Raw genomic sequence first — 23,656 nt, 5'->3', positions numbered from 1 at the left:
TGATAATAGTGAATTCGTCGTAGAGATCCGATATTAAAGTGGAACACCGGTGAGGGTGGGGAACAGAAGCAGTCACAGACACGTTCAGATGCTACACGTACCACACTGGTGTTCAGGATCAAACCTGAGTCACTATCTGACAGCAGCACCATCTGATGTATGAGGTGCTATCATGTTTCTTGGAAAAGGATATTACACTTCATTCTGCACCCAAGAACAAGGTTTGAAGGTAACTGAATGAACTTGTACATTGGTTACCTCAGACTGACATAGAACATAGAACACTACGGCACAGTACAGGCCTTTCGGCCCTCGACATTGTGCTGACCCATATATCCCTTCCTAAACCCTCCGTACCCCATAACCCTCTATTGTCCTTTAATCCATGTGTCTGTCAGAGTCTCTTGCACGTCCCCAGTGTTTCAGGCTCCACCACTACCCTCGGCAAGGCATTCCAGACACCCACAACTAATTAAAAAGAAATTACCCCTGATGTCTCTCCTAAACTTCCTTCCTTACTTTGTGTTTGTTGATCCTGCCCTGAAAAACAGGTGCTAGCTGTCCACCTTATCTGCCCACCTCTCATAATCCTGTAGGCCTCTGTTCATCCTTTTTTATGCTCCAGAGAGAGAAGTCCCAGCTCTGCTAGCCTTGCCTCATAAGATTTGTTTCCCAATCCAGGCAACAATCTGGTAAATCTCCTCTGCAGCCTCTCCATAGCTTCCTCATCCTTCCCATAATGAGGTGACCGGAACTGAACATAATACTCTAAGTGTGGTCTCACCAGAGATTTATAGAGTTGCAACATGTCCTCTCTACTCCAGATCTCAATCCCCCTATCAATGAAGCCCAGCATCTCATAAGCCTTCTTAACTATCCTATCAACCTGTGTGGCGACTTTGAAGGATGTATGGATTTGCACCCCAAGGTCGCTCTGTTCACCTTTACCTTCATTGATGGGCATCGTAGTTCTCAACAGAAAATGTTCCCTGGCAGCATCTTCTTCAAAAGAATGTACACTAAAAAACCCCAGTATGCCACACCTATGAGGTTTGGTAGATCCTGGATAAGTGAATTTGTCAGTTGCTTGAGATTGCATGTTGCCTGCAGAGGCAAACTGACCGCTAAGGGGAGCCAATTTTAAATGTTCGTATTTTTTACCTATTTATTTTCTGCAATTTATTTTTTCTCCCAGTTGCTTGAGACTGCTAGTTGCTTCAATTCTGGATAACAGGGATTTTGCTTTATTAAATATTAGTCTCTCCAACAATGTACCCACCACAACAATTTCCTTTCAGGGAGTCTGAAACCCTTATGGAATTTCTGCATCTGATGGTCTGATTGCCAACTGAGCAAAACTCTTTTTTTTAAATAATTTTTGTTTCACACTGTGAACCATATCAACCAAAATACATACAGACATAGCGAAACTCTTCTAAAGCCTAGTGAGAACAAATGTAGGGTTTATGTCTGAATGCTGGACACCAATACCACTCTTGGTAATGATTCAACTTTTATTTTTCTCACATTTTAAGGTCTTTGTTACCAACATAGGAAAGTTGAGCCCTTGCCAAAGTAAAATATATTTACTTCAGAAAATAGTCATGTATATTTTGTGGGTAGGAGGCTTTTAATCATGGGCAAAATGAACTGTTTTCAAGTAAGCAGATCCTCCATTCAATCATAGGGAAAAATCCACAAGGTTGATCAAATTCTTAGCCATTGTCATCATTCAGAAAAGAGCCATTTCAATCTGTGTGCTGCAATAAAGAAAAACAAATAACAGCTGTTTTAATCCAGATTTCACCCTCATCACATTATAACATGCAGTTACAACCTCAATTGCTACAATATCAATGTTGAGAATAATTTGTTTTTGTGGATTTTATTACTGAAAAGGAAAAAAAATTCACTAAATCCCTGCTGTGTTATAAAACAAGCTCTTGGAATGTAAAGCAGTATAGAGTTAGACTTTATTGCAGTAAATGGTCTTCGGGGCACCTGTTATTTAGGCATACATCTAATGCAAAGTCAACCAAGTTAGTGATGAGATGGACTCCAACTGGTGCACCTGCTGACACCATGGAAATAGTAAAAAGGCATAGAAGATTGAAAAAGGGAAACAAATTTAAGATAGGATTTATTTAAGAAAGAACAAACCAAACGTAAAATTGACAACTAGAAAGATCTTCAGTACTACATTTAAATCCTGAAGGGATTGACAACAAACAATTTTAATGTTGTTAAAATGGAATTTAATTTCTAGATTTAACTTTTTGAGACTGGTTTACTTGCAAAAGTGCAATAAGTTGGAGAGATGCTGTATTCACAGAACTAAAAGCCTTCCAATAGAATTGGTCTCCAATGTGGCTACTTTGCTAATCAAAGGGGTTTCCTTTGCTTGTCATTGGATATCTTCCTGTTTCCATAAATAAAGACAGTCGTTATTTGGACATAATTATGAACCATTCTCTTTGCGTACAACAAAAAAAAACCCGCAGGAACTTTTGGCAGCTTCAGGAGTTCAAAGCAGAGAATTTGATTAAAACGTAGAGTACCTTGGATGAAATGATGATTTACGTGTAAAGTTTTTAAAAATTTTTTTGTAACATCTATCCATATGCACTCTGTATTTTTGGATATGAAATTTCAATGTTAGTAAAAATATTGAAAAGAGAGAGTTCAATACAGAGAGTTTACTGGAACTGGATAAGGTGATAAAACTAATATCCTTTTTGAAGAAAGAAAAAAATTAGGTCAGACATTTGAAACTACCTTCAACTTCAAAAAAACCTGGCAACAAGCGATTGCCACAAAGTCCAGCATTGTTTCTCTGAGGAAATGTGGAGATTGTAATGACAGTGATCATGGTTGTAATGCCTTAAGGATTATAGTTCCTGTTTGATTAGACTTGGCTGCCAGCAGGGGACTGTCACAGAGCAAGACAGAGTATGTAAGATCTGTAATGGAGGCTTGCAGCCTCATGGCCTGCCTCATGTGCTGTTTATATCAACTTTAAAGTAAAGAGCCTTTTTCATCATCCATGTATTGTCTAAGAACTCAGCATACAGAGACAAGATGAAATAGGGATACGACCTAAAACGAGGCTATCTAAGTACGAATTAGAATTTCTTAAAATTGCATTGGCAGTGGCCAGAAATGGACTGTTGTTCCTTGAAATCAGATTCCCTTCTGGACTTTGCCCGATGGAATGCAAAAATGTATAGTTGTGTTTCCCTGGAGAGAATTACTTACAATTAAAGGAAGAAATAGAACATGTTTTCCAGCCAGATTTGCAGAAGGCAGGGTTGAATACTTAACACTTATTCTATCTATGAAATTTCTACCCTTTTTTCCCTCATATTGATGACTCATTATCTAAGACACCTTCTAAGGCTCAGCCTTATTGCCATCTCTGAGATTAAACACGAGACCAGTGAAAGGACAGAGTTACATCAGCTATGGCACAGATTACCATCATAATGACTACAGTCAGGAGAGCAAATGCTGTGAGAGTTACTGCTGTCACGTCAGGGGATTAGAGAGGACATTACCTTGGACATGGATGCAGTCGGGATAGTAATTATTTTGGGGGTTCCGAAGGCAGGGCAGACACTGCAATAAGAGTTATTACAATCAGAACTGGGGGTATAGTCTATTATTGCAGTCAGGAGTGAGTGTGCAGAGATGCAAAGGTCAAGAGAAAATGTCAGCTGTTGTATTTTAACTTCAATTCAAGGCGTTTCAATTTTGATCGTTACCAGTGTTACACCACAGACCAGCAGCAATAGAAATGCGCCAAGGCAGTGTTACTTACAAAATAATATTTTTAATATTAGTTGCTTATCTAACTTATCCACCTTATCTAACTCATCCAAACTTACCCTCCAACTATGCACGGATATACTTAATTGTGTGTTTGTGGGATACCCAAACGTTAGGCACAATTCTGGAAAGTTATTCCAAAGTCAGTCTTAGAAATTCCAGTGTTGACATGAAGACTTCAACTGAGGCAAAGAAGTGATTACAAATGAGATGGGAGAGACTGAGTGGCAGACTGCCATAAACTCATGAAACCTTGACGAGTTACTTCCAGAGCTAATGTCCTTTCAGACGAGTGGTGGTCACAACTCCCCTTTTCCTTTCATAGGGGAACCAAAACAAGTGAATTTCACAATACTTCCACAACCCAGACTTGGGTCGTTCCAAAATGACCATCACAACTGCAGAATTTCTCCTGCTTCCAATACCCAAATATGGGTCAGTCAAAGTGACCCTTCCTTTGGTCACAGTGGGATTTAATCATTCCCCCCTCAAAATGACCTTTCTTTTGGTCATGGTGGTACCCTAATTCCCCTTCAAAAATGACCCTTTGGTCACAATGGGGATGAAAACCTCTTCTGACTAGGAGAAACATACAGATTGACGTTGATCACACTGAGCCACTCCAGCACAGTCCCTTCAGATGCCTGCTGCTCAAAATGTTGCTTCTTTAAAATGGCTGGTGATCACATATGTGCTGTTTCATTAAGTATGTCTCTCAAATGACTCTCCACACCGGTGCCTGGATAAAAGCAACACATTTCCTCTCTTCAAAAGAAATAGGTACACGGTGTACTAGCTGCTGCCAAACTCAGTTCTCTCCACATTTGGGAATGGTCAGAGCTTATACTAGCCCTCAATTTGTTAACCCTTAAAATGACAGTCCCACTAAAATGAAATGCCTCATAATATCAGTGGCAAACAACAATCTTAATTAGGATTTTCGTACAGCTGTGGTAAAATACATGCTGGCCTATTGTATATACAGAGGGCAGTGGAAGACTGCAGTCCTCCAGCTCTATCAGGTAAAAGTGAGAAATGTCCTTCCCTGCATTACATTAGTAAACAGGATGAGTGTTTTTAATTCATCTCTTACCTTGACACTGTTAAAACAAATTTCTCTTGATCAAGAGCTGCAGTCTCAAGATTTGAGTAACTTGACCTCCAAGCATTCAGCATTTTGATTTCATTCTTCTATTTAATAGGATTAAAACTGATCTGCACTCAGTTTCATCTACCTACCTCAATTATGCAATGCATAATGCCCTTAATTAACAAAATGCCAAATACCTTAAATTAGAATTTTTAAAAAATCAATCCTCCTCATGTGGAAAATTAATTGTAGCTGCTTTGAGTTATCTGCTAACTTACCAAATCCTTGTTCCTTGTAAATTACAGAAAATATTAATATTCCTTCAAAAAGGGTTTAAATTGAGGCATATCAGTAGGGAGCAGACTATGATTTCCGTGTTATTTGTAACACTGAAGGCGACAGTTATTTAACTGTGAAGATGTTCTTGTATAAATTAAAGGAAATTTAATTGCCATTGTTTATTTACTTTCTTATTTAATCTTTTTATTAATTTTCCACAAAAAAACATAGAATAAAATACAGAAAATGTGAAAAAGTACTATAGATTGTCCTTGAATACAATGAGCAGGTACTTTCAAATTAATTCAACATTTCCACATATTGATAGTTACATTGAGTAAGGAAATAAAAAGTTAATGCATAAAACAAAATAAAAAAAATTCTGATGGGGAATAAAAGATTTTAAAAACACAATAAAACAAAAACAACTGGCCATTCTGAGAGTAATTTCAAAGTAGGTAGAAAAGAGATTCTTCCTGTGTAAACATGACACACTTGGAGAGAAAAAAACAACAAACTGGAAGTGGTTCAATTTTGTTTATTAGTTTGAGCCATATGAAAATATTAAAGAAATGGTGACCAGGTTTTTTTTCTTTTATGAATATTTTATTTTAATTTTATGGTCAAACAAGTATCAAGAATTAGCCATCACAAATACATAAAATAGGGTACAAGATCAACGCAAATAAAAATGAAGCGATGCCAATGAATAATGCGGATTACACAGAGTTTAAAAAAGAATTACCATTTGAATGGCAAACACAAGCAATTCGATACCTAGGTATCATATTAGATAATAATTTAGGCCACCTATATGAATTAAATTATCATCCATTAATGAAGAAATTACAGGATGACTTAGAACATTGGAAAGAATTGCCACTAACATTGATAGGGAGGGTAAATTGCATTAAAATGAATATTTTCCCAAGGATACAATACCAATTTCAATCATTACCAATTTCTTTAACAGAGAAATTCTTCACTGAACTAAAGAGAATAATAAGGAAATTCTTATGGAAAGGAGGGAAACCGAGGATAGCGCTAGATAAATTAACAGAATGGTACAAGCAAATTGGTTTGCAGCTACCAAACTTCAAAAATTATTATAGAGCAGCACAATTAAGATACCTATCAGATTTTTATCAAACAAGGGAAAAAACAGATTGGACCAAGATAGAGCTAGATAAAATAGGGGAGAAGGTACCAGAACATATACTTTGTAAGTGGGATGAAAAACTGTTGCAATATAGAAGTTCACCAGTACTGCACCATTTACTCAACATATGGAAGAAGATTCACGTAGAAAGGAAAAAAAAATTACCAACTACCAAAATTATTATTGATGCAAAATCAACTAATCCCTTTTACAATAAATAACCCTTCCTTGAGAGAATGGGAGAGAAAAGGAATTAAAAGAATAGAAAATTGTTTTTTTGGGAAATAATTTATTAACATTTGAACAAATAAAGTACTCATGGTACAATGTTTGGATACCACCAACTGAAAACCTACTTAAAGGACAAATTGGGAAACAGACTGAGATTACCAGAAGGAAGCAGCTTTGAATATGTGATTACAGAAACAAAGATAATAAAAAGATTTATAACAAACATGTACATCAAGCTGCAAGAGAAAGAAAATGATGAAATAACCTATAAACCCAAACAAAAATGGGAAAAAGATTTAAACATAAAGATAAAAAATGAAATATGGGAACTATGAAAAATATAATAAACACGAGGTTATGCATGATACAATATAATTGGTTACACAGGCTATATATCACACCCCAAAAGTTAAATAAATGGGATCCAACAGTATTAGATAGATGTTTTCGCTGTAAGAAGGAAACGGGAACAACAATACATGCAATTTGGGCATGTGAGAAAGTGGAAAAGTTTTGGGAAGATCTAAATCAGGTATTAAATAAAATTACAAAAAGCAACATCCCAAAAAATCCAGAGATCTTTCTTCTAAGAAATATAAGAAGTAAAGAATTATGCCTCAAATTGGATGAAGCACAAAAAAGATTTATTATGATAGCCTTAGCTGTAGCAAAAAAAATGTATTATGTCAACTTGGAAATCAGAAGAGAGCCTGAGAATACAGCAATGGGGCATAGAAATGAATAAATGTATTCCATTGGAAAAAATAACATAATTTAAAAAATAAAGTCACAGTATTCGAACAAATTTGGGAACTGTACTTGGAACACAACAGAGAGGGCCTACCGTGGACCTCCACCCCCTAAAATGATAGAATGAGAAGAAGATTAAATGAACTGACCCAGTGGGTAAAAGTAGATGAGACAATTTTCTTGTTTATTTTCATTGTGTGATGACATTGTTTAATGGTTTTATTGTATTGTATATGTTGAAGATTTAATGGGTTTGGAGGGGGGTGGAAGGAGGGAGGGAAGTTAGGGGGGGAAGGGGAGAAATGTTTGTGTGTATTTTGATTGATATAGTTCATAGTGTGAAAAATAAAAAAAAATAAAAAAAAAACAAATACATAAAATAAACAAAAAAAGAAATAATTGATACAGGTTGTCCAAATTCCTAAAACAATACAACCCCTATCCTTCCTCCTCCCCCCCACAAGCAAAAACCCCTTGAGAAGAAAAAAAAAGAAATTGAAATGAGAGAGTAAGAAAATAGAATGAAGAAGAAGAAAGAAAGAAAAAAGAATTGTCAGGATCTGGAATCCAATTTAGAAATTCCAAATCTGTTTTTTACCTGGATCTCAAATATGGGGGGTTCGTTCTTAGACAATACATGGATGATGAAAAAGGCTCTTTACTTTAAAGTTGATATAAACAGCACATGAGGCAGGCCATGAGGCTGCAAGCCTCCATTACAGATCTTACATACTCTGTCTTGCTCTGTGGCAGTCCCCTGCTGGCAGCCAAGTCTAATCAAACAGGAACTATAATCCTTAAGGCATTACAACCATGATCACTGTCATTACAATCTCCACAACATTTCCTCAGAGAAACAATGCTGGACTTTGTGGCAATCGCTTGTTGCCAGGTTTTTTCGAAGTTGAAGGTAGTTTCAAACGTCTGAACTAATTTTTTTTTCTAAATCTAAGCAGGACATAATGGAGGAAAGCCATTGAAGGAAAGTGGGCAGGTTGCAATCTCTCCACTTGAGCAGTGTAACTCTCCTTGCTATCAATGTTGAAAAGGTTACTATCCTTTGGGCTGAAGCAGGTGCAAAGCCTGATCCCAAAACTATGCTCCCAAAAATAGCTGTAAGTAAGTTTGGGTGTAAATCTAGGCCCAAAACTTTAGTTGAAGTTTCAAAAACACCTTTCCAAAAATTATCTAACTTTGTATAGGACCAAAATATATGAGGACAAAGTGGCCTCTTTGGATTTATACCTATCACAAAAAGGACTTGTATTAGGTAAAATACAGGCTAATCTGACCTTATACACTACGTTGAACTGAATTAAAGATTGATGGGCATAAATTTAAGAAGTATTGACAAGTCAAAGAATTCTTTCCCATAAATCGGAGTATTGAATTCAAGAGTAGGGAGGTTATGATGAAATTGTACAAGACATTGGTGAGGCCAAATTTGGAGTACTGTGTACAGTTTTGGTCACCAAATTATAGGAAAGATATAAACAAAATAGAGAGAGTGCAGAGAAGGTTCACGAGAATGTTGACGGGATTTCAAGGTTTGAGTTACAGGGAAAGGTTGTGCAGACTAGGGCTTTTTTCTCTGGAGCGTAGAAGATTGAGAGGGGACTTGATCGAGGTGTTTAAGATTTTAAAAGGGACAGACAGAGTCAATGTGGATAGGCTTTTTCAATTAAGAGTGGGGGAGATTCAAACTAGAGGACAAGATTGAAGGGGGAAAATTATAAGGGGAACATGAGCGGAAATTTCTTTACGCAGAGGGTGGTGGGGATGTGGAATGAGCTTCCGGCAGACGTGGTCGAGGCGGGATCATTGGTTACATTTAAGGAAAGACTGGATCGTTACATGGATAGGAGGGGACTAGAGGGGTATGGACCGGGTGCTGGTCAGTGGGACTAGGAGGGTGGGGATTTGCTACGGCATGGACTAGTAGGGCCAAACTGGCCTGTTCTGTGCTGTAAATGGTTATATGGTTATTATATGGTTATCAGAAAGTAGCTGCTCAAATTCCACTTCCCAAACACCTTCAATTTTATCATTGGATATAGGACTTAATAAGTTGTTATAAATAGTACTGATCAATCCTCTTTGGGAAGGATTTAATTGAAGAAGAGTATCAATCAAATTAGTTGAAAAGGCAAATGGAAAATTTGGCAGAAAAAAGTGTATATATATATAAAAACTTATTTGAAAATATCTAAAAATTTCGATTAGGCAAATGGAACTTTTCAGTTAATTGATCAAATGACATTAAACAATTTCCTTCAAACAAGAAAGGTTATTATTCCTTTATCTTTCCATAGGGCAAAAGCTTGATCAGATGAAATCTTTTAAAAAATTGGAAAAAGTTTTACAAAACCAAATTATTTACCGTAAATCAAAAAACTTATGAAATTGTAACCAAATCCTTAAAGTATGTCTGAGAATTGGATTAAAATCTTGTTTCTATACTTCAGATAATGCAAAGGAGAGAGAAGTACCTAATAAAGAGTATCCTCTAACCAAATTATTCTCCAATTCCACCCATTGTGCATCTTAGAATAGGAAGTCCAAAACGTAATGTTGTGGCATTCACACTATGTGGGCGTGGAAAAGAATAGTCAAGACTGGTTTATTCCACTGGCCATCACATTTGTATGGGCCCTAGGCGCCGATGTCAGGGCCCCGCGTCATCGGTGTGCTGGCCTGGGATTGCCCGCGTTCCTGACACAGTTTCCTATCTTCCCGCCACGCGGGAGGTCACCTGGGATGACAGCCATGCGGTCACCACGTTCGTTGGCCATTTTGTGGGCCGCTACAATGTATCGTATATTAATTACCCAGTAATAAAATGTGAAATTTGGTAGTGCCATACTATCATCTTTTTTCATTTTCTGTAGTAATGGTTTAGCCAACCTAGGACTTTTATTATTCCATATATAAGATTATATTTTAGAGTTATTGTTTATTTATGTATGTTTCTGTTTTAACCCATGTGCTTTGACATTAAATTATTAAACATTTTTAAATGTAGACACACAGCACTATATAATAGGCCCTTTCGGCCCACAAGTCTGTGCTGTCCAATTACACAAATTGACCTACACCCCCAGCACATTTTGAAGGATGGAATGAAACCTGAGCACCCTGAGGAAACCCTGCAAACACTGGGAAAATGTACAAACTCCTTACAGACAGTGCCGGCATTGTAACAGCATTGTAACCATGCAGCCCTCATGCCAACTGTGCCATCCTTTTTCTCTACTGTGGAATCATTGCTTATACACTGTGCCAGCACATCTAACATCGGAGATTCTGTGTCAAAAAGTAGCAGAGGTAGAGTATTTCATCCCTGTTAGCTGTTTATGCTCTATAGATTTCAACAAATATTTACCTATGATGTGCTGGATATGAATGCTGATTGCAGATGATGCAAAGTTAATAAGGTCTGTGGTACCTCGATGAAGTTCAGAGCAAACAGTAATAGAGAAATTCTCCTTTGATCTCTAACAATAGCAGGCGTGCAACTATTGACAATAGGCAGTATTCACCTATTATGCATTTGATTCTATTCAAGTTAGTGGAAACGAATGAGGGAGATACAATCACATGTATTTACTTCAGCAGCCAAAGATTTAGTTCTCTAAATTTTAGTATCTCTGTAAACATTTAGAAGGAAGGAAGAAGGTAAATAGTGGAATCAAGTCCAGTGGGTGGCATGGTTGAGGCAATGTTTTGTGCAACGCTTTTACACCGTTAGCGATTGGGACCAGACCTGGGTTTGAATCCTGCACTGTCTGTAGGGAGTTTGTATGTTCCCCCTGTGTCTGCATGGGTTTTCTCCAGGGATTCTGGTTTCCTCCCACCCTTCAAAACGTACAAGGGGTGTAGGTTAATGGGGTGTAAATTGCGCAAAGTGGACTCGTAACATGCTGTATGTCTATATTTAAAAAAAGGAAATGCAGGAAAAAATGATCTGAGATAAAACATAAACATTTCCTTAAAAGTTGAACATTCATTTCTTTAGAGGATTCATAACTAAAGAGCGTGGGACTGTCCTTGTGATTGTTCACGATAATGGCAGGTTCGTATCATTCACAATTATTTTAAATTTAGATATACAGTAAGGAAACATGAGCCCGTGCCGCGCAAATACTCCAATTAACCCACAACCTCGGTAATTTTTGAAAGGTGGGAGTAAACTGGAGCAGCCAGAGGAAATCCATGCAAACAAGGGGAGAACGTACAAACTCCTTATAGACAATGCCAGTCTCAAACCCGTGCTGCTGGAGCTGTAATAGGGTTGCGCTAACAGCAATTGGCTGCCCAGTAATCTTGTATTTAAAAGGAGAAGTTTGCTGCTAATCATCAGACTTATCGTGGAGAATGAAACATTGAAAGGATGCCCAGTGCAGTTTTCACAAACAAATGCCAGAGCAGCACAAATCCTCATCAACAATTCATGGTTCAGGGTGCTGGTCAATACTGTTCAATGCACCATGTGGACACCATCAGGGTCTCAGCAAAATATAGCCAATTTGTAAACAATACATGCCACCTGACCAACTTTCGATCAATAAAAGCCACATAAATTAATTTTGTAAGAGTGTCAGAGGTCAGTTTACGACACCCTCTGAAACATATAAATGCATTACTGGCCTGGTCCACTAGATGGCAGGTGATATCAATAAAAGTATTGTATTGTAGAACTTCTTCAGCAATCTTGTCAATTGAGAATATGAGCTTACCATTTTTTTAAATTTCAATGGGATAGTAGATTAATGATTTTTTTTGTCATGAGAGATGGGTATCACTGTTCACCAAAGAAAAATGAAACATTCGAGAGGTCCACGTTATGCTCTCGCATGCAGCTGCAGGGAGAGAGAGCGTTGATACTTTTTTTAATGGACTTGAAATTAAAAGCAAGAACATGCAATTTTGGATCACTGCAATATTCAACGATCCAACTGTATTCGGGATTATTGACAGGAAAGTGAGAGAGAGCTTGCTGCGAGAGACAGAGCTGGAGGTGTGAAGATGTGCCTCGCCAATGGAATTGTTTTGCATCGTGCAAAAAAAATTTGGTGATAGAGCAAAAGCCAGTGAAAATGAAAGCATAGTCATAGCCGCAGCGTCTGGACACATACATAGAAGATAAACAAGATATAGGGAACAACAAAAAGGTGGAGAGACGTTCAATTGCAAACGAAGTTACACTCAACATGCACCAAAACAATGTCCTGCCTATGACAATAAGGGAGAAGGGCAGAATCACTGTGCAAAGCAATGTTTTTCCAAAGGGAAACAAAGCAGAAGTGAAAGCATGCATGCTATAAAATGCACAAAAGAAGAAACTGCTCTCAGTGATGGACTCCTCATTGGCATGACAGTACAGAAAGAGTATAAACCAACAGACACTGACAGCCAAGTGTAAACAGAGTCGAGCAGGATAAGTAGACTGCGTCATTGCTTACAAATGAAACAAATATACCTTTCAAGCTGGACACAGGGGCAAAGGTCAATTTGATCTGTGACCATGACATCAGGGCAATGAGATAAAGCCATACATCCATGCAAATCCTGTACAGCTCAAAGCCTATAATGGACAGAGCATTGAACGAAAGGTACATGTGAACTCAAGGTGAAAGTTAAAGATAAAGAGCACCACCTCAGGTTCACAGTCATCCCAGATGGACATGAGTCACTGCTCAACGTTGATGGCAAGGAGAGCTACACTGGTCAAGTGAAGAGATTGCAACTTGCCTACTTTACTTCAATGGCTTTCCTCCATTATCTCATGCTTAGATTTAGAGAAAAAAAAATTAGGTCAGACATTTGAAATTACCTTTAACTTTGAAAAAACCTGGCAACAATCAATTGCCTCAAAGCATGTGAAAACTTAAGCCTAGTCAAGAGGATGTACCACATTAACAGCATCAGTGCACAGAACAGTGTGGAGGGAATACTGGATCAATTTCCAGTTATCTTTAAGGGGATTGGAGTTCTACCATTCACTTATAAGATACAGTTAAAAGAGAATGCACACCCAGTAGTGCATGCCTCGAGGTGGGTTCCAGCACCACTAAAAGAAAAGCTCAAGCAGGAACCCGACCAAATGACTGCACTGGAGGTCATAAAGAATGGGTCATCCAGCCTGCATGAGGACCCCACAGAATGGGTTAATTCAATGGTATGTGTCAAAAAGAAGAATGGTAACCCATGCATGTGCATGGACCCAAAAGACTTAAATGCAAATATAAAGAAAGAGCATTATCAGATTCCAACCAGGGATGAAATTAGAAGTGAGATGGCTGGTGCAAAGTTTTTCACTAAATTGGATGCATCCCAGGGCTTCTGGTAAATAAAACTGCACGAAGAAAGCACAAGACAGTAGCTCAGATCCTTATCTAGCTCTATTACATTACAGAGCTTCACCACTTGCACATGCATGTCACCCATGACTCCTGATAAGACATAAACTATGCATCACACTTACCTACTCTGCAGACCCAAACAAGAACAGAGACGTCGAATAGAAACAAAAGCATCTTCAATGGAGACAAAAAGCAAACTATGACAAGTTAGCAAGAGGCTTATTGGCACAATATGACATTGAGACTCAGAGATTCCAACACTTGGGACAAATGGGCTATAGTTTTAGAGGAAGTAAATCCAAGATGCTTCACTGTCAGAACAGGGGATGGTCAAATACTGAGAAGGAATCGAAAGAGCCTGCTGAAACTGCAAGAGACACTAAAAGAACAGACAAGTGCAGAGGATTCACCTGCACAGAGGAAGCACCACCAGTGCTAGACATTGGTGGATCAGCAAAGCCGACACAAGCGCTGTGTAAAGAAGATCTATATGCATGATCAGCATTGACAGACTGAATCTCTAAAAGAAAAAGAACTGCACACTTCCAAAAAGTTTGTACTGCAAATGTTTGTGTTGAATTTTAAATTCTAATGAACTCTAATGAATACTGTTGTGATAGTACAGATCTATCGCCAATGTATATAGTGTATATAGTTACAGTATCTAGACTGTGCTTACAGCGATTGGCTGAGAGCTAAGCCACGCCTACTGTCTGGGCCTTAAAGGGTTGTGTCCCTAGCCAGGTCGGATCATTCTGGACTGGTCGGCCACCTGTGAAGAGCTCCTGTCTTTTGCTAATAAAAGCCTTGGTTTGGATCAACAAGTCTTTGATTCTTCCGACGAGCTCTACAACTGTATTAGTGTGTCATGTTGTTAGCTTATACATGTCAAGGAAAGGGATGTAATGACAGAGGGCTAGTGATAATCCTGACCACTAGATGGAGTTGGAGAAAGTTGTTGCAGCTAGGGGTAGATTCAAAATGGATCCTTCTAAGAGGATGTGAATTCTAAAGCTAATAAATAATAAAAGAAACATCACAGATGTTATTTTAACACCAGGGCTTTTAAATTAGTGTTCCCCAATTTAAATAATCCTGATAATTTAACCGCTCTGGTTCTTTACCCGAAATGTTTCAGACCCAATTGCTGACTGTAGTAGGTTGAACAGCTGTTTACTTGGCACGGATCAATGCCTGAAGATATTCATTCAGCCCGTCTCATTACAGCCACTCTGCAATAATGAGATGAAAGTGAAAGAGTTTCTGAGAGTGAACCAGAATGATGCACAATGTGACATCATGCAGACAGTGAAGTTACTTATACTAGGCTAATTGGCACAAACTCTAACCCTAATATTTGCAAATGGATCAATCATGTATGGAATTGATTTTGGGTCCCAATAATTAATCATTTCTTCGATTGAATAAAATAACTGTCATTTGTACATCTTAAATTTAAATTTAGACATACAGCACAGTAACAGGCCCTTCCAGCTTGCGTGCCCATGCCGCCCCAGTACCTCATATTGACCTACAACCCCCATACGTTTTTTTGAAAGGTGGGTGGAAAACTAAGTACCCAAAGGAAACCCACACAGACATGGGGAGAATGTACTAGCTCCTTTCAGTCAATGCCAATTCAAACCTACGTCACTGGCATTGTCCGACAGGTCAGATCAGAAACATTCTTCAGTATGCAGGTATGGGTCTGTCGATCACTACTGTCTACAGAAGGCTTCATGAACACTGCAACATGCAAACCATGTCAAAGGTGGTCTGCTTTGGATCTTGAGCAGTTCCTTTTCCACCTCCACACTTTGCTCTTGCCATCAATCTGATAGGGGTTAATCTTGATCTCATCTATCCGCAAGACCTTTTTTTTCCAGAATTCTGAAGTTTAGAACTGTAGAACTCTATAGCACAGAAAACAAGCCATTCAGCCCTTCTACTCTGTGCTGAAACATCATTCCTTTAACCTTTTTACCTGCACTCAAGACTTCTCCAATCCACGCATCTATCCAAAAGTTAAGAGTGAGCCCGTATTTACCATGTCATTCCAGACTCCCTGAGTGAAGGGTCCCCCTAATGTTCCCCCTAAACCTTTCCCCTTTCACCCTAAAGCCATGTCCACTCATAGTTATCTCTCCTAATCTAAGTGGAAGGCGCTTACTCACATTAACTCTGTCTGTACCCCTCATAATTTTGTAAACCCTGTATCAAATCTCTCCTCATTCTTCTACACTCCAATGAATAAAGACCTAACCTGTTTAATCTTTCCCTCTAACTCAACTCCTGAAAACCCAGCAACATCCAAGTAAATCTTCTCTGCCCTATTTCAATCTTACTGATATTCTTCCTGTAATTTGATGACCAGAACTGCACACAATACTCCAAATTTTGCCTCTCCAATGTCTTACCATAACATCCCAATTCCTGTACTCAATACTTTGATTTATGAAGGCCAAGATGCCAAAAGCTTTCTTTACAACCCTGTTTACCTGTGACAACACCTACAAGGAACAATGTATCCGTATTCCCAAATCCCTTTGATCCTCTGAGCTCCTTAGTGCCCTACCATTTACTGTGTATGTCCTACCTTGGTTTGTCCATCTAAAGTAGTTTAAATACTAGGTAAACTGCAATCTGGCCATCCTTTCTGTGCTTATCTTATTTGACTTTCATTGGGCACAACTCTGATCCTCATGTTGAGAAATGGCAACGTCAGGCTCCCAAGGTGATTGAAAGCTTAGAGGCACTAAGCTTATACCTGCACTAATGAAGCAATTAAACAGACCTGAGTAATACACAAACACCTGTGAACCCAAATGTCCCAAACTTTATGGTGCCCTGAAATGAGTGGACTATGTATAAAAAGTGCTACAAACCAAAACATACAAATAACCTTGAATAAAATCTGGAATGTGTACCTTAATTGCATGTGAATTTTTTGATTACAAATTTAAAACTGTGGAGCAGAGGGGCAAATAAAGGAAAAATAAAGTGCCTTTGTCCCAAAAATTATGGACGATACTGTATAAAATACTCTTAACCCATAAGGTAAAATAAAGGTTTATAGGGTATGAGGTAGAGAAGGGTTAGACTGATGGTGGAGCAGATCTATAAAGGTCCACGCGACATTGTGGGTCAAAGGGCCTGTACTGCGTTATGTTCTAACTGGCAGGAAATATAAAAGCTCGTGCGTTAACACAGGCCAATTGCATTACAAACAATAGAGTGGTCAGTGCTTAGGTACGAGTGTGGAGCTAATATCATGCCACAGCAAGCATGGCGGAATTTTCGCTACTTATGTAAATTGTTAGTGGTGTGTGAATTACCATTTCAAATGAGGAAAGTGAGGGAAACAGATCGAAGTGCTTCATTTTATTTCAATTTTTTTTGTGTATTTCATCAAACTCCTGACACTTTTTAAATGTTTTTATCCCTTATGGTTTGGCAAAATTATTATGGATGATATATAATCATTCGTATCCAACATTTGTGCTTTTTTTAAAATCAAATCGAAGCTCTTGTTCAAAATGTAACTGGTTTGTGATGCGTCGCATTGCACTGAGAATTTTATTTTTATTTTATTACCATCATCAGTCAAAGATGCCATCTTGATTAAATTACTCCTCTCACGCTAAGTCAGCGAGCGGAGCTCTATTATAATGAAGTGAGAACAGTTCAGAGAGTCTGGTAATATTTATGAACAGACCCTGGAGGAACACACTATTATCGAGGAAGTAGTTCATGTGCAGTCAGATCACTGTTCAAAACATGTAAGATACGGGGTCTTAATTTTCCAGTATCAACAAGTCAAGTCCAGTTTATTGTTATTTGACCTCCAATTGTTTTCTCTGCAAAAACCATCCTGCTCTCTTGCCGGCCAAGACACTCTCAGTGGAGCTCTTGTAGAAGTTGACATGATGACCCATCCTGTTCATGAGAAATATTTTCCTGCACCCTTTGATTCAAATGTTCACTGAAACTGTAGCAAATTGCCAGGGAAGCAAGACCATCTGACACTTAAATGAACGGTTGTAGCAGGCTTTCATAGAACATAGAATAATCAGCACAGCACAGGCTCTTCGGCGCTTGTTGTGCCAGCCCATATATTCCATCCAAAAAAAGTAATAAACCCTCCCTACCCCCATGACCCACTATTTTTCTTTCATCCATGTGTCTGTCTAAGAGTTTCTTAAATGCCTCCAATGTTTCAGCCTGCACCACCATCCCTGGCAAGGTATTACACACTCAGTGTAAGAAAAAAAAACTTACCCCTGATGTCTCCCCTAAACTCCCCTCACTTAACGTTGTACATATATCCTCTGATGTTTCCTGATCCTGTCCTGGGAAAGATGCAGAAGGACTTGGGAGTGCTTGTTCATGAATAGCAAAAGGTTGATTTGCAGGTGCAGCCGGCTATCAAGAAGCCAAATCGAATGTGTGCCTTCATTTCTAGAGGGATTGAATTTAGGAGCAAGGAGGCTATGCTGCAGCTGTATAAGGTACTGGTGAGGCCGGATCTGTAAGATTGTATGCAGTTTCGGTCTCCTTACTTGAGGACAGATGCTCTGGCTTTGGAGGCAGTGTAGAGGAGGTTCACCAGGTTAATTCCAGAGATGAGTGAGTTAGCCTATGAGGAGAGATTGAGTTATCTGTGGCTGTACTCACTGGAATTTAGAAACATGAGAGGTGATCTTATAGAAACATATAAAATTATGAAAGACGTAGATACGACCCATATATTCCTAGCTGATTCCACTGGTGGGGGAGACTAGAACTAGGGGACATAGCCTCAAGATCTGGAGATGAGGAGGAACTGCTTTTCCCAGAAGGTGGGAATTTGCTGCCCATTGAAAGCAGTGGAGGCTTCTTCAGTAAATATATCTAAGGTAAAGTTGAATAGAATTTGTCAAAGTAGGAGAATGAAAGGATATGGGCAAAAGGCAGGTGGGTGGAGATGAGCCAATCATCAGATCAACCATGATCTCATTGAATGGCGGAGCAGGCTTGGTGGGCTGGATGGCCAACCCCTTCTTCAATTTTTTATGTTCTTTACATATACCAACCTTAACGAATGAGCCTTAAAAATGGAAGGTGGTAAATTGGAACAATACCAGTTGCAGAATGAGAAAGAGTGGGATTAAGACAGAAGAGGAAGGAAGGATAAATAAACAAAATTGCTGGAGGAGCTCAGCCGGTCCCAATGGAGGCAAAGATACATAACTAACATTTCAGGCCTGAGCCCTCCATCATGGTATGAGTGAAAAGCAGGCAGGTGCCTGAAAGTAGGGAAAGGAGGAAATAAGGGGCAGGGAGAGGAGCATAGGCCAACAGCCAAGAGACCATAGATGGAATAGAAAAGAAGAGATTTATTTTTAATTTTTCTCATACTATATCAATAGTCCAATGGAATAAACATAGAGACAGAGGACTAAGTGATTCAAGACCTTTAATGCTATGATTAATTTCCAGAAAAGTATGAGTTGTTCAGAAGCATTGACTTGGAATGTAATCTCTTGTATCTTACAGCAGAAAAGATCAACATTCAATCTACTGAGTCTATTTTTGGTTTTCAGAACATTTCCATGAATGCCATAGCTCATCCAATGATAACCCTGTAAACCATTTTGCTTGAAGGGCATTTTTCTGGATTGGAAGGAGAAATTCCTGCTTTGACGAGCATGTGATTGGATCCGCTCCTGTGCTTCCTACATTCACAGATGTCATTCTTAATCTGATTTACTTCATATTGCATGGAAATAGGAAATGTCTGCTTGTAGAACAGAATAAATGCCCCCAAAATTGTCTACATGTGGTTCTAAAGACATGGTCCAAATAGAAATGGTGTCCTGCACCTCTGGCAATCAATTGGCAGAAGTGCGGTGAATGAATGGATACACCTCATCTCGTGGAGAGAGGCCATATTTATAAAGGATTAAAACATGAATGTGCAGTGAAATCAAGAATTAATCGTGAACTTATTCACACACAGTCTCACTTGTCCACAACTTTGTATTGTGAATCTCTCTCCCTTTATGTTAATAGCCATCAGGGTAAGTGAGGATATATAAACAAGCATAAAAGATGCAGAAGGGTGTCCAAGGGGTTTATATGCAGGATTAACACAAAGTCCTGTTCATCTTCTGTATACTCTGTGATGCATTTAAAGCAAAATCTACTGGGTTTTTTTTTGGTATCATCTATCTCCAACAGTTGGATTTCTGGAAGGCATTTTGTAGTGGGGAGAGTAGAGAGCACCAAATTCCTTGGAGTTCACTTAAGTAGTGACCTATCTTGGACACACAATATATCCTCATTTATCAGGAAGGCGCAAGAGTGACTGCATTTCCTGAGAAGAATGAGGCGAGCAAGGCTACCGGCCACCATGCTGTCAACTCTCTACTGTAGCTATATCGAGAGCGTCTTGGCCAGCTGCATCACAGTGTGGTGAGGTTGCTGTAGAACAGTGATTCTCAACCTTTTTCTTTCCAGTCACATACCACTTTAAGTATTCCCTATGCTCTGTGATTAGTAAGGGATGACTTAAGGTGGTATGTGGTTGGAAAGAAAAAGTTTGAATCATCCCTCATTGACTTGTTATCTGCACGGTGTCATGACTCCAAAAGGAATGAGGCAATTACATTTATTCCAAGCAAAATATTTCAGTAACAATTGGGCCTAGAGCAGTGATTCTCAACCTTACCTTCCCACTCACATCCCTTATCAATCACAGAGCACAGATGGCATGGGAATTCTTAAAGTGGAATGGTGAGTGGAAAGAAAAAGGTTGAGAACCACTGCTGTAGACCATTGGATTGGAGGTCAATCCACAGGACCATAAGAGCGGCAGAGAGGATAACTGGGGTCAACTTAGATCGTTATCTGAAGAGGGCTCACAGAATCATTAAGGATCCCTACCACCTTGCACACAGCATCTTCCAACAACTTCCTTTGGGAAAGAGATGCAGAAGTATTACAGCCAGAACCACTTCTTCCCTCAGGCAGTGAAAATGCTGAAAGACTAATGAACTGCACATAGAAACCCTCCGAGATGCTACTATTTATTTATTTTTATATATGTGCTGCATGTAAATCACTTGTAAATATGTGCTATGTCCATCTATGTGTTTGCATGTTTTTTAGACAGACGACCAAAAAAATGCTGTGTTGTCCAGTTCTATTTATGGAATTATATATATTTGAACTTGAACTTGGGGCATCATGGATCCAAGGTAAAAGTTCTAGCCAGTCAGAGTAGTATATTTATATGAACAGGGAAAGCAGGGTCAGGATAAACAGGCAATTTTCAGTTGGGAAAATGCCACAGCGATCAGTGCCTGGGCTTTTAATCACTTAAATAAAGGACCAAATTTATGGAGCAAAATCAGTTGGAAACTAAGTTATGGGCAGGACGCAAGGAGTCAGCAAAGACGTGAGGATTGGTTAAGTATGAAGGCATAATGTTTGTTCATTAAAGTCAATTTATGGAGAAGAGAGGATATGAAGAACTGAAAAGCAACATGATTGAAATGGAGAGAGATTGCAAAATGTTATGTAACTGGGTGATCTGCGTACCCTCATATATGAAACACAAGTTAGCATATAGGTCAGCTCATTAGGAAGACAAAGATAAGAGACTGCCACTGTTGGAAAAGTGGAGCAGCACACAAATGCTGGAGGAACTCGATGGGTCAGTCGGCATCCATGGAAGGTGACAGACTCCTCATGTTTCAAGATGAAATCTCTTCGTTAGGAAGGGGAGGAAAGAGGACGGAAGCAGGCACAGTTAGTGTAGTGGTGAGGGAAGCACAGTTGCTGTGGCATGAAGGCAGCATGGTTAGTGTAGCCGTGAAAGCAACACAGTTTGTGTGGCGTGAAAGCAGCATGGTTACTGTAGCAGTGAGGGCAGCACATTTGGCGTAGCGGTTAGGACATAAGAATAATGTAGCGGTTGGTGCGGCAAGGTTATCATAATGGTTAGGACAGCACTGTTACCGTAGCGGTTAACGCAACACCATTGCAGTGCCAATAACCCAGATTCAAATCCAGCACTCTCTGTAAGGAGTTAGTACGTTCTCCCTGTGTCTGCATGGATTTTCTCCCAGCGCTCCAGTTTCCTCTCACCATTCAAGACGAACTGAGGGTTGTAGGTCAATTGGGTGTCATTGGGCAGCACGGGCTCGTGGGCCAGAGGGTCTGTTACTGTACTGTATGTCTAAATTTTTTAAAGAATTAACTTTATAACATTTAATTTAATTTTTTTAAAAGCCGGAATAAATTGGTAGGGAAATAGGGGAGTGGGAAGCCATCAGCTGGATGGTGAAAAATGAATAATGGTTGGTGGGGAAGAGGAAAGGGGAATAATAATATAGGTGATGGGAGGAAGATGTAAAGGGCTAAAGAAGCACAACTCATTTTTATTAAGGATAAATATCAAAAAATGTTCTCTTCCCGCATCTCTGGGCTTTATTTTATTAAGACATACAGTACAGAAACAGGCCATTTTGGCTGAAATTTAAAGTCCAATTTACACCTGATAAACTGCATCTCCAGTACGTTTTGAACAGTGGGAGGAAACCGGAGCCCCTGGGGAAAACCCATACAGGCACGGGAGAATGTGCAAACTCCTTACAGATAGCGCGGAATTAGAATCACGGTCCCAATCGTTGGCGCTGCAGAGGCGTTGCACTAACCGCTCACCAACCATGCCGACTTCTTTTACCATTGGCAATTTTTTTCCATTGCCATGACACGCAATTATTGAGGCCAAATATAACTGAACAAATTTCCTTAAACTTAACTTTTCGTTGCTGGCAGTTAAATCAATTTCAAGCCCATTCTAGCTGTTAACATCTAAACCATGGTGTTGATATTGCATTTCTAATTGGATTTGAATATTTATCATTGAGATGAAATGGATTCAGGTCCCCGTTGATCAAACAAAATTGGCTCGATTATTAGTTGCATTTGGAGTGTAAAATCAGAGACTGACGTTACAACAAATCTACTCCATCAAAGAGTGGTGAAATATGTCCCTTTTACTCAATGAAAAAATGTAATCTGTCCTTAATCCAGGAAAACTGTTATACTTTTGTAGTAGCCGAAATTGGTATGCTGTGGATGAGGATCAACTTTGTTCCAACAGTGCCTTGATTGTGCCTGAAATACAACAAGGTGACATTATTTAAAAGAGGCTCCTTTACCAAAAAAATAATAGATAAACCATTTCAAATTGCAGCTGAACTCATTCAAAGAGTTTAAATTATTCCCAGTCCATTATAATGGTGTGCTTTCTATTTATTTGTATAGTCTGTCAGAAACCATAACACAACCAAATTATTCTCTCACATTTTAAATGCATTGCTGTCTCTTGAATCTAGATTTCAGCATTATGTTACCGTGTTGGTTATATGCTTTTCTTTTCCAGTGACAGATGTAAAACTGCCTTCAATCTATTTTTACAAAAGGGAAAGTGCTTCACAAAGTTCCCTGAAATGCAAATCTTCTAATGAGGATACCGTTTAAACTGTTGAAGGTGACAAGGTTGTGACAGAAATAAAAAATAATTCACTTCAAAATTCATGGTAATTCTTTAGCCCTGAACATGCAGGCCCAAAGATTTTCAGAATATATTTTAGACATACAGCACCACGATCCTATGCCGTCCAATTACACCCAAGTAACCTACAACAGCTGTACATTTTGTCGGTGGGGGGATGCCAGAGTACCCGCAGGAAACCCATGCAGACATGGGGAGAACGTACAAACTCCTTGCAGATAGAGCTGGATTCAAACTTGGGTTGTTGGCTCTGTAATAGTATTGAACTAACCAGTATGTTAACCATGCCACCCAGTATTGCAGTACTAATGAATTTTGCACTCATTTCAATTGTTAAAAAAGACAATAAGATTAAGAACTCAAATAAATATGTTAAGCGCAGTCTCCCTTTATAA

This window comes from Narcine bancroftii, chromosome 12 (genome assembly GCF_036971445.1).
Source record: "Narcine bancroftii isolate sNarBan1 chromosome 12, sNarBan1.hap1, whole genome shotgun sequence".
NCBI lineage: Eukaryota > Metazoa > Chordata > Chondrichthyes > Torpediniformes > Narcinidae > Narcine > Narcine bancroftii.
The sequence above is the reverse complement of the archived record's forward strand: the minus strand, read 5'-3'. Positions refer to the sequence as shown.